At 47.6% G+C, this 12519-nt stretch overlaps 1 long non-coding RNA gene across 5 annotated transcripts in view; it reads right to left on the reverse strand.

The window, feature by feature from the left end:
• The window catches only part of LOC148389418 (uncharacterized), a 54982-nt gene that overhangs the window by 41668 nt on the left and 795 nt on the right, over positions 1–12519 (reverse strand). For all 5 annotated transcript variants that reach the window (XR_015861785.1, XR_015861787.1, XR_015861788.1 and 2 more), the window contains exon 3: positions 9340–9450. This is a non-coding gene — a long non-coding RNA (uncharacterized LOC148389418). The remainder of the gene's footprint in view (positions 1–9339; positions 9451–12519) is intronic.

Genomic DNA, 12519 nt, shown 5'->3' on the forward strand with positions numbered 1-12519 from the left:
AAAAAAAAAACACTCATATTCCATGCAGCTCCGCATAATCGCTCATGCAAACAAGGATAAAAAAAATTACCCTGCACTGATACTGATGCTCGCAAAGAATCTCTAATGTAGCATCAAAAATGAATGAGTGTCGCTACAATATGCAAACAGACAAACGGGCCTGATATGCAAACGTGACAAAAGGGGAACAGACGGAAAGGTAAATATCTTTTAAAAGGTGACAGGGAATTCTTTACCGGGATGGGAAGGGGAGGGGGTGGGGTGGGGTGGGAGTATTTCATCCTTTGAAATCAATTTGTCAGCTTCGTCGGCATTACGGGGAAAAGCGCCGAGAGTTTCCCCTGTAAACTGCCATCTTGAATTTCTTTGTCTGACACGGCGCGGCGTTGCGAGAGGTGAGCGGGAAAAGGTTCAAAGCCCAGGTGGGAGCGGCGCATGTGCCATTACCACCGTCGCTCTGGTGTCAAACGCTACGCAGCCAGAGGAGGAACACAAGTCGAAAGATCTCGGCGGGCTCGGTAATCGGCGACGATTTACATGGAGTCTCTCTCGATGATTTCCTTCTTTATCTTTTCCTCCATCGTTTCCATCTGTGTACCTTTCTGTCACGTTCGCCCCACCGCCGCCGCCGCCCTGCCATCTTCTTCCCTCTCGTTCCTTTATCCCGCTGCGCACATTAGCAAAAAAAAAAAGAAACGGAACAAAAAAAAAAAAAAATGCTTTCTGACAACTATTTCAACTTGTGCGAAAGGAGATTCAGATCCTCCATTTGCGCTGAACAAGTCGTTCTACAAAGGAAACGTCGGAGAGCGCGGAGATAAATGGCTGAAAAACCATGTTTTCGTTCGACAGTTTAACAGCGGTTAAAAGACGAGATTTGCACTCGAGCGCTCGGAAAACTGTTTTGGGGAAGAGGAGGAAAAAAAGAACCTCGTGTCAAACCGTGTTGGAGTCGCGGTTTCATCTCGACTGCATCCGCCGGATTAGCTTCAAATCTACAATGAAGAGGCTCAGCGGGTAGAAAATGCACGTCTTCGGATGATTTGTTTACAGTACGAGTCTCTCACGAGAGTACCTCGCTGTTTTCATTGAGGCTTAACCTCAACCTTGGCTTTTGCCTTTTAATACCTCCTGATTAAGCACATGCTAATCAGCGCTAATGACCGACTCGCTAAAGGGCGCCGCGGCTGGCTAATTAGCATACGGGAGGGCCATGCTGGGAAACAGCGCACGCGGGTCACAAATTTTAAGTTGTAGCGCAGGGGGAGAGCGAGGAGAAATAGCTACAAACTCTCGTATCAAAGCGCATTTTTAATTTAAGGATAATCAATATTCAAGGCGATGGATTTACCACAGTTTACATATGCATCAAGGATCATGAATTGTTAATGCTTGGAAAAAATTCCCAACGCCCGTCGAATTTCACTGCCCAATTTTATAGCAATCTGGCAAATCAAATATGATTAATTATAAATCGAACGAGAACGGCACGCTTCGCAAATTGCATCGGCGACCGCGGTCCGATGACTCCGGATAGCGAACGATTGGAGTGTGGGGCTACATGTTGCCATTTTTGACCAGAGAATCACGAAGCCCGAGATCACATGACACTTTGAGACTTTTTAACGTACATTCCAAGACGCAAGCGCAAATCTGACCTGGATTCAAAACAACGGCAAACCAAAATCAAACACACAAAAGTAGACAAGTGCAATCTGTGGAAGAGCGATGGCATCTTGGAGCAGGGGGGCGGGAGGAAGGTGCTCTAATGGGCTTTGGGAGAATGGCAGGCCCTGCTGGGGGCCACAGGAGGCCCTAGCCTGTGGTCTTGCCTTGGGCTGGACTGCCACAGCAGCAGTCAGGTGGGCTGGCAGACTGAGGAGCCTCTCCCCTCTACGCAGATGTTCGGAGGGCACGGTGGCACATGAACGCCAGGGTTCCATACTAGCAAGCTACACCTGACCGCCATGGTTGCTTTTGTTGGACCTAGCTTTCAGCCTTGAGCGTTGTGAGGCAAATATTTCGGACTCGCTGAGGCCCGAAGCCGCCGGCGTGACGTGCGGCTCTATCGCTTCTGCTTAAACATTCATCATACGAGCTCTCCCGCCGCACATTCCAAAGGGAGGCAATCATGCCGCCGTCGCCGCCGAGACCCGTCTGAAGCTGCCGGTTTAGGCCGAAGGTGGCGGGGAAGCAACTTCAAAGTTTCCAACTTGGAGGGGGGGCAGAAGAAAAGCAGACAGGAGGGATGGACCAGGAGGAGAAGCTGCTTTCAGTCAGGAGGGAGGTCATTAGAAGGCCAAGTTTACTGCGGCAAAAAGCACACTTAAAGAATGTGTGCTGCTGAAATAACGCTTAGGTGGGAAAAACTCACTATACAATTTATGCCCTCCATTTTCCTGCCCAGTGCAAGTCTAGAGCAAGGTGCAGGGGTGGGCTGGACTGGGTTTTGGTATTTGTGCAGATGCACACAGCTTGGTGGAATGACTAAAAGGGTAGTTTGCGCCGTTGTGGGTGTGATTACAGACGATTGGAGTTTGGATTTCAGCAAATACAACCTCCTCATGCTGCAAAGTCAACAAAGGACTATTTTGCAGCGAGAATCCCGTTTTGGTTGATTAAAAGACGCCGCCGTCAACAATCTCGGTTGAATTCGACGGCCCCACCAAAGAAGCGATCCGATCAGAACGATAAACAACAATGACTGTGCGCTGTTTACAGACCTGCTGTGCAGCTCCCATATTTACCGATCCAATTAACCCACATTTCTTCGACGCGCGGGGCGCCCGAAGACGGCAAAACAAAGTCAAACTTTGCCATCTCGCGAGCGTCGAGGCAAGTACGATCGCGTATTTGAATTGGAAATCGGGTAAAGCGACAATAACAAGCCGGCGCGCTCGCCGGGAAGGCACGAAGAGGGTTAAATGAACAAAGCCTTGAAAAAGGAGTACAATTCTCCAGCTCCTGCCCCAATCCTCGCGCTTACCCCCACAAAGTCGACAAGAAAAAAGGGAAAATAGCATCATGCATATCATTCATTAGCAGCAAATAAAAGAAATTCTCTCTAATAGTGCCCCCAAATCCCCGAGCTCGGCGCACCGCGGCGCCGGGAAACTCAAGAAAATGGGGGAGAGAAGGAGCGAGAGAGAGCGATACAAAAAGGAAGCCGTCTCCCTCAAGTGCTTGTTAGGCCCAAATTATGATGGCGATGAATAATTTGGAAAAAAATAAATAAGAAAATAAAGAAATAAATAAAAGACGAGCAAACATTTATAGATCTAAGTATTATCAGAGGAGCCGCGGGTCTCTTGCCAAGCTCTCTGGGCCCGTTTGAAAAATCTGCCTTTGTTTTTCACTTTCATCTTTAACTGCTAACCTATCCATCACTTCACCTGATTGCCCCGCCCCCTCGCTCACCCACTTCCTCCTTTGAAAACTTACTCGCGAGCGCAAGGTGCGCCGAGCGCTGCCCGCTCTAAGTGGTAATCATAATCGCATCATCATCATCATCATCATCATCGCCCTCCTCTGCATTGTTAGTCATTTGCTGTTCTTTCACAACAATCATTAACATGCGGCGCAGGCGAGGGGGAGGGGGGGGGCAGAGGAGGCGGCGGGAAGAGAGGCGAGCGAGCCATCGAGGAGGAAGAAAGATGAGAGGAAGCGTCGTTTGTCATTATTTGCTCTCCTCCTCGCTAATTTACTTTTTTCGTCTTCCGCCCTCTTTCATCCAATAACATACGCTATATGGATTATGGATTTTCATACTTGGACCATTAGCACGTGAGCTTTGCAGCCTCCAGCGTGCAAGCCCGGGCCTCATCCCAACGTCCCTTCCCTGCTGTAGCTCACCCCCCTCCTTCTTTCTTTCCCGCCATCCTTCCCTCACCTCCTTTGCTCCCCGAGCCCCCGAGTGGCTCGCCCGATTCTGTTTCATCACACATCAAACACGCTTGCCGCTCTCCACGCGGGCAGGACCCAGGGACCGCAACATCTGCACGGGGAGACGTGCGTGGGGGGGGGGGGGACTTTGGCCTCTGAGGAGGACGAGGCATGCTACGAGCAGATGTCACCGGGACCTGAACAGCAGGCTCGGGGAGGGAGGGAGGGGGGGCGCCGCAGGGAAAGGGAGCCACCCCTGCGGCCCAGCCCGGGGAAGGAGGCGAGCTGAAGCAGTCCCTCCCAACGCTTCACCTCTGCTCACTTCGCCACGCGGCGGCTCGCGCACGCTTGACAGTCCAACAAGATAATTAGCCGGCTCGGTGCTAATAACCTAATCATGACTTGTCTGCGTGTGTTTTTTTCCCTTCCATTTCAAAACGCGTGTCCTCTACAAGCACTCCCCCGAGTCCTGACGGGGAGGCGAGGTGAGCAATTACCTTTGTCTGGCAAGTCCCAGTGGCAGGAGGAGATCCGGCTCTGATCCGGACCAAAGCAAAGATTTTTTTTTTCTCTTTCTAATGGCGAGAGAGAAGCTGCTCTTTGGAGAGGGTCACGCTTGCTCTCACATCCATTAACACCGGAGGTATTTCATCAGCGGCTCCTTCTGGCAGACGGGAGCCGCCGAGAAGGGACCGTGATCGCCGAGCGCAGATGCCGACGCTCCCCCGGTTAGCCGACGCGGCAATCGGGAGCGTCCGCTTGTCAATGAGTCATCAAAGGGCTTGTTTGAGAACAGCTGTTGACGTCGGTTCACTGCCACCAGCATTAACCCCCATTGAAAAGTGATTCCCCCCCCCCCCCACCACTTCTTCCTGAATTGCTAATGGTCCCCTCATCTGCATGGAGAACATTCTGAAGGTCGTAGGTCCTAATGCGACGTGTCATAGGACTGTAGCCGTTCTCGTCTTTTAATAGCACAGGTCAATGAATTATTAGAATAATAGATTTAGTCCTATTTTTGAATAAATGGTTAGGTTGGGCAACAAGTGCATTATCTATTTAGGGACAGTGGTGGAGTTAGAGGGGGGGACAACAGGGGCACTGCCCCCATTGAAATATGCTTAAAATGATGATCTGGATAAAACAATGGGGGTGAAATTCAGCATTTTTGGGTCAAATATATATTTTTTACAATGATAAATAGTGATGAATCCCTAAATTGGACAGACAAAAACATTTCTTAGTTCACGTTACTGAAATTCCAGCAAAACAACTGCGGCAACAGAGAGAAGCTGCTCCTTGCCATGAAGCCGCCATGACAATTTAAAGGCTCGTGTTCTGGCTTTGTGGAGTTCGACAGCTGCCGTGTCGTCATCTTTATTATTCAGGTTGCTGGGAGCCAAACAGCTGTTTTGCGTGTCGCGTTCAATTGCCGCTACGCAGGTGACGGAAAGATTCGAGATGCCAAACTGCTTTAAACTGATCGTATAAGCCGCAGTGCACCAGCGAAGGACTCAACAAATTCTTTTCAAATGTGCTATGGGGGTTGTTAGCGTGGCGCACTCAGAAAGTGCACCACCGAACTTGTCTATAAATTAAATCTCAGGATGAATAAAACATCCCCGACTTGATGTCAGGGATGTTTTAACTCCGCAGACAAGCGTCAAAGCCAAACTAGAGACAATTAATTGCTAGAGCCAGCAACAATATTTCCGGCAGAGCAAATGAATCACTGGCAAGGAGGCGGTCGACGTTATTAGACGAGCCCAGCGCGTTGCTTTCGTTGACAGCGAAGTCGGCGCGCTTTATCACAGCGCAAGTAATGAGCGCTAACTTGCTAGCATCTGTGGGGGGGGGGGGGAGAGAAGCGAGCGCTGTACAACAACCTCCATGCATTTTTGATCAAGCGCAATTACTCGGAGCTTGTTGATATTTGCCCGTTCGTTTGATTTGCATCCCGAATGTGAGGACTTGTGCGAGGCTAAATGCTCAGCGCCGGTGGAAATGAGAAGGCTGCAACTGTCCGGTGATTTATTTGACGGAGGATAAAGCTAATGATTCCGGTGTCAAGCGCAAAAAGTTTGCCGGTGTATCAAGTCAGGCTCGTTTGAATTTTGGTGCACTTTGAAGCAACTTACTGTAGCTAAGATGATTCTTTTTTTTTTTTTTTTTTCCTCCTCTCGCCCCACACGTGTACATAACAATGGTCTTTTGTGCTGAGCTGGTCGACGGGTAAAATAAGGCTCAGCGACTAAGCAAGCAATTTTCCAGGAAGAGAAGAAAAATGACGACAGATGCCGAAATAAAGGGTGCAGCCCGGGCAAAGACAAATGAGACGTACGGGAAACAAAGTCGATAAAAGTTAAACCGAGTGGAATGTCTAATGTGGAACGCTCCTAAGGTTGCGCAACTTTGAACTCGAGCGGTACTGCGTCAATTACAAGAGGGGGTGCACACTTATGCAAACATATTGGTTTATTTTTACTTAACCTAAATTGGATTATATAGTGCATAATATTGGTTTAAAATATTTAGATTTTGTTTTAATTGGGTTATATAGGGCACAATACTGGTTTAAAATATTTTGAAATCATTTAAAGTCCCAAAAATATTTATAAGATGTATTTTTTCTTGCACTCAAACACACAAGTTAGGATTTTTTTGAATTTTTTTGACAAATGACAAAGTATCACCCCTCGTCGTCTATTTATATGCAGCGCTGAATATTCTCAATCAATCTCAATTAGCAGCCGTTGCTTTCAATTATCTTTGCAGACGGCGGGCGGCGATAAAAGGCTGAATCTCAACGTCTCCCTGACAATACGACGGCACGTCATCCCGGCGGATTGACGGGCCGGCTTCCACCTCCATCAAGGTGCAGAGTCCGGGGCGGCCGATTCCCGCCGTCTCGGATTTGTCGTAAATGACAGGTGCGGGCGAGACCCGCTGGGGCTCCTGATGGAGCGCCGCGCCATTTATGTAGATTAACACGTCAAGAGTACAAATGAATAAATAAACCGGGAAGCCGAATCAGGCGTTTAGCCTGAGGGGATGCCATCGTTAGTAGATTAAACAAAGTGACTAATCAGAAAAACAATCGGCTACTGAAGTAGAGGAAGTCAAAAGCTGCCAAAGCCTGAGGGTAAAGAGCTAAGTCATTCTAATTATTGAGCTAGCGCAAAAACAAAGACGTGAATTGGTAATCAGCGGAATGGTGACAGATGACGTTTTTGCCCGATATTTTTTTGCATGGTGACAAGGAGGCTTGGCTGTTTTGATCAAAGACAGCCGCCTTGTCTTGCCACATTTTTCACATGTTGACATGCGGGGCGGAATCGCATGTTCACCCGGGATGTCGATTTTCAATTTCACGACTACAAATGAGCCACGGGGACGGGATGGCCGCTAAGCCCCGAATTCCCTCGGCTGCCACCTCAGGTAGACGCCTTGGGGGGGGGGATACTTTGGGTCAGTCGGCGGCGAACGGATGGAGAACAAACGGGACCCGTGCGGGGGTGTTTTCCACGCAAAAAAGTCAATCCCGCTCGCTTTGAAATCAGATGTGAGAAAACCGATGTTTTTTTTTTAACCTTGGAATAAACCTCTTAAGATTGAATACAACGTGACTGTTAATTTTGTCTAGCGTGGCCAAAAAGGCCAAACGTCAGAAAACTGCGATCGATTTGGTGACCATTAATTCCGATTAATAGACGATTAATTTTTAAAAAAATCAGCCAGTGGCTATCAGACCTCCTCCAGACTTGAACGTGATACCTCGCCACGGGCCGAACCCGATGGATTTTTTTATTTTTTTTATTTTCCCCGCTCTGTGTTTACTCCTCATCCGCACACTTTCCCAGCTGCTTGGAGAGCATCATTTGCCCCGAGGCGATCGTCGAAGCTCAGCTTGTTCCACTCTTTGATCATCGTTCAGCCAGCGGATTAACATATGCACGCTCTCTTCCTTGCTTTTGTCGCCGAGCTTGATAATAAATCTACGGCCTTCCTCCTCCGTCTTTCCCTCCCCTCCCCTCGCCGCGGTACGGGAAGAGCCATGAATCAATCAGGCCGCTTTACGCCTCGTGTCCGACACGGATGCAAATCACGGAGGGATCTGCGGGTAAAGCTCTGCTTATTAAAAGCCGACGCCTGACTCATTACGGGGCGCCGGCGCGCGTTGCCTGTCGCCGAGATGAACAGCAGGTAGGGCGCTGCGGATGAAACAGACGCTTTTACCCAATTCGACAAGGGAAAAATATTGTCTCAATAGAGAGCAAAAGGCCTCGTGTACCTTTTGCAAAGCTAAAATAAATTGAAATTTTAATGGGGGGGGTGATTACTGGAGCGTCGTGGGAGGTTCCGCTCTGGACCTGACCTTGATTAGCGGAAGATGTATTATGTTCGTTTTTTTTTTATTTTATTTTACAAAGGGTCAGGATTGCGGGATTTGACACCGACTTTGTAAGTAGGACACTAGAAAAATGTGAGCTGGAAAAAGAGAAAGTGTGCGTTTCCAGGCAGACAGGTGACTTTTTTTTCCCCTCCATTCTAAGCATCCTATGTGGTTTCTCTAATGGCCACGGTTGAAACGCAGCCTCACGACTCCCCATCGCCTTTTTTATTTATTACCACCTAATTATAGCAGCGTGTCAGCTAACCAGCTCTTTGCCCTAAATGCCATAATGTCCTCGTGGCCGAGACTCCTCCTCTAAAATGTTACCGCGCGTCGTATTGATTTAGCAGCGCAGCGGTCGGTTCGGTTTCTAACTCAAGGCGGGGACTCAATTTGTCGATGCTGATTGGATTTGGAAACAATTTAGACCGGCTGAAAGCAGGTCTAAGTTGCGGCGCAGGTGAAATAAAACTTGTTAATCTGCACTTGTTGCCGCTTCGTCCATTCGGGATGCGAAGGACGAAGCGGAGGGTTTTATGGAGCGAATCAAAAAATAGCCTAATAACACAAGTTCAGGACAGCGGGGATGAGGGGGGGGGAGGTGGGGCGAGACGCGAGCGGGCCTGCCAGGTGCCAGAGCTGAGGCCCTATTAAAAAAACGCAGCCCGGCTCGTCGGACAGGATCCCTCGTCTCACCTCGGGAAAAACAACAACCCCGCTCACCCTGACAGAGAGACAATCAGCCGCGTGCTACTCGGGGTGAGCTGGCGGTGACCCGGCGTGCCGACACGAGGCCGCCTCCACACACTGATGAGCGCTTTGGCAGACATCAAACGTCGGGGCGGCGCACCCCGCTACGACCTGCCAGCGCCACCTTGTCTCCCGCTATCCGCTTTCATTTGAGGTTGATGCGGGCAGACACATCGGCAAATATCGATCACGCCACGTAAAATCCTCCCGGCGGGTTTCGGAGGTGATTACAAGAGCCGGATGATGCGGAGCCCGTAGGCGCGTGTGTGTGTGTGTGTGTGTGTGTGCACATCGGGGGTGTTTTCATAACCCACCTGTCAGACAGGCCGAGGAAAGCAGAGCCACATTGTTTTGTTCAAGTCTCTCCAATCATCTGCGGAAGAGAGACATCTCGCAAGAAACACCCGGGCAGACAGGCGGGTACGCTGCAACACACAAAAACAATACACAACACGGAATAATGCATGTGCAACCCAATCATCGGAATTCAAATGATTTCAACGCCTGCCCTCTTCCTGCCTGCCTTGTGTGGAGGCCTCGCAACTCACCCGACAGGACGGGAAGCATTCAAAAGCTCCGCGTTAGGAACGGCCCCTTGTTAATTAAGCCAGCGGGGTGCCGCTTTTAATTTTTTTTTTTTTTTTTGACAGGGGCTCCCGAGGCGGATTTCTCCGCTGACCTGGGCCCAGCGGGGATAGCGACTGTGTGGCTTTGAGGTGGTATTGATAGGAGGGGGTGGGGGGTATGGGTGACGGCTACAAGGAGGGAAGGGGGGGGGGCGCTGGCTTCATGCCGACAGCTAGGCCTGCCGCGTCTGCGCGCCCGCTTTGAAGTGTCACCTTGAGGGAAGAGCCGATGGCCGGGAAGCCGGGAGGGCGGGCGGGAGAGGAGTGGCTGGCACGCTTGGCATCGCCAGACACGCCGCTTTAATATTGCATGGCCTCCCGTCCATCTCTCCACACACTTAGGACATTCCTTCTGCTTGATTTAGTTTGAAAGTAAATCTTTGTTGTTGGAAGGGGGGGGGGGGGTTGTCCACCCTCCTCCTCCTTCCAGCCCCGCCTCTCGCCACGGAGCAGTTCAACACCTGTGCTGGTTTTGTGCCTGAACAAATGTCAAGTTCCGCAGTCAGAGGAAGTTGAGCAAGCTGCTGCATATTATGGCGGCTGACAGCGTCGCCTTGCGCCTGCCACATGGCCGCTTCAGCCCGTGACAGGAAGGTTTTTCCTGCCCGTGCAGGTCTGTCTTCACATATACAGGGACCGGACTTAGAAATTGTGGCTGATCCAAATTGGGCAAAAATAATAATCATTTACTCTTCAAATAAAGTTGCAACAACCATAGACTATCAAAATATTCACTTTGCCAAAATTAACAGTCTGTGTGCCATTTTCACAAAACTTTTTGAATGTTTAAAATGTAATGAAATATTTACATTGTCTCTTTTTAGTTATGTTGAGCAATGAAAAGTATTTTTTTTCTCCCTGTGGTCCGTTGTAAACATTAGTGAAAATCTATTGTGGTATCGATTCAACCCTGCTACTGAGAAAACACAAAAAGCAAAAAAAAAAAACCTTTCAATTCACGCACGGTATATTATTATTAGCGCTCGTCGTTCCTTCATCACGTCGACTGCACTTAAAATTCCCTTTTCCGCTTTACATTGTGAGAATCTAACATGGCGGTTAGCTTGAGGGGGAGTTTATCTTTACAGTCTGCAGAAATGAGGTGTTCCTGAAGTGAGGAAACAGCATTTAAAGGGAAAAAAAAAAGAAAAACAATCACACTGCTGCAGCCGCTTGAACAAGCGGCCCAGTTCACAAATAGCAGTTTTAACTCCCTGATTAGCACTGACATCTGCAGCCTTTCATCTTTTCCTCCATCTTGTTTTTTTAATCACATTAACCCAAACGGGCATCCTTTAATGGCCTCTTTTTTTTTTTATTATCATTTTTTTTTTGAAAAGCTGAAAGAGGAGAGATAATTAAAATAATTAAACCGCTGGGAACGGACTGTGCACGCTCGTCTCTCCAGCTTGTGTCTTTTCTTCTCGCTTTAACTTTGAATTTTGCTTGGCTTGCTTACTCAAGAGAGAGGCACTCTCATCATCTTCACTTAAATGCATTCAGTTGACTCTCGGAGGTCCAATTGTTTTTGTAATTTTTTTTTTTTTTCTTCTTCCCCCACCTCCTCAACCGCTCAACCCCTCCCTCCAATGCCGACGGCTAACGTAAGACCCGATCTTATAGGTTCAAGGCCGTCGCATCAATATGAAAAAAGGAGGGAGGTCGGTCAGACGGTATTTCTAAACAGCATTTATAGTTTTTTTCTTTCACTCTTCATGTTTTGTATGAGCCTGAAGATTAAAAATGGGAGAAAGTGTGTGTTTTGCTCCAATGATTATTTATTCATGAACTTTTAAGCTTTTAATGAGGACAAATGAAGCCGTTTTCCAGCGCGTCAGTATGTAGTATGCTTACCACAAATATTCCCGTTTAGCATTTTCTTTTTTGCGCCGGCTGCCCGTGAGGAATAAAAACAAACATTTCAATACGCAGCATGTTGGAGGGGATCACTTTAACTTGAGCTCGCATTCATATAGAACTTTTAATGAGCTGATGATTTATTAATTGCCAGTAATACTTTTAATTAAAGCTAAATTAGGATCATTTTATTGGTTGACCACAGCCATGGATGGTAAAAAAAATAAAAGAAAATTCCAACAATGTCAAGAAACTTTGCTACTTGATGACCTCCTGAACCTAACAAAAATATTCTGTCATATATATTATTTAAGTTTATGTAACTAATTCCTAATCATGTGTAACCTACACAGCGAGGGAAAAAAAAGTAGGTTACATCGGGACGCCTGATTTATATTTTGCAGCAAAGGTGTACATACAGAATATTCAATAATATAATCACACATCTTCAGACGAATTCAAAACTTTCCTAGCTGTCAAAAAGAATAGGATGAATTCTTGCATGAGGGTTTTACCAGCGACGCCCTCCGTGTAGCTCAACCCCAACTTTACACAAGTTGGATGTCTTTTTCAACACCTCATATAAGCGTATTTTCATTTCATTCAGATCATTTTCACAGGGCTTCATTTCAAGTTGGCACTCACTAAAAAGGAAAAAAATCCCTTTGCTGGCAGTACTTAAGATTTATATTTAAATTTTCATGGAATCTTTGAGAACAGTGAGGAGCAATTTCACATTTGCACTGACATCTAATTTCTCAAGTAGTGTCTGAAAGCACAAATTGCCACGGATTCCCTATGTGCCCAATTATCCTGCATCAATTTTCTTGACCTGGTGGAATGCTGGTAAATTAATCATAGCACTTTTTTGGACTCTCATAAAACACATATGCAGGCGTTTGATAAAGTAATCATACTTGGTTGTGCTCACAGAAAAAATTATTTATATTTCATCTCAATAGCAGAATGAGTGTACCAATGAGGTCTAATTGGGATTTGGGAGCTGGTTTA

This window comes from Syngnathus floridae, chromosome 12 (assembly GCF_059516105.1).
Source record: "Syngnathus floridae isolate MCC-2025c chromosome 12, RoL_Sflo_1.0, whole genome shotgun sequence".
Taxonomy (NCBI): domain Eukaryota; kingdom Metazoa; phylum Chordata; class Actinopteri; order Syngnathiformes; family Syngnathidae; genus Syngnathus; species Syngnathus floridae.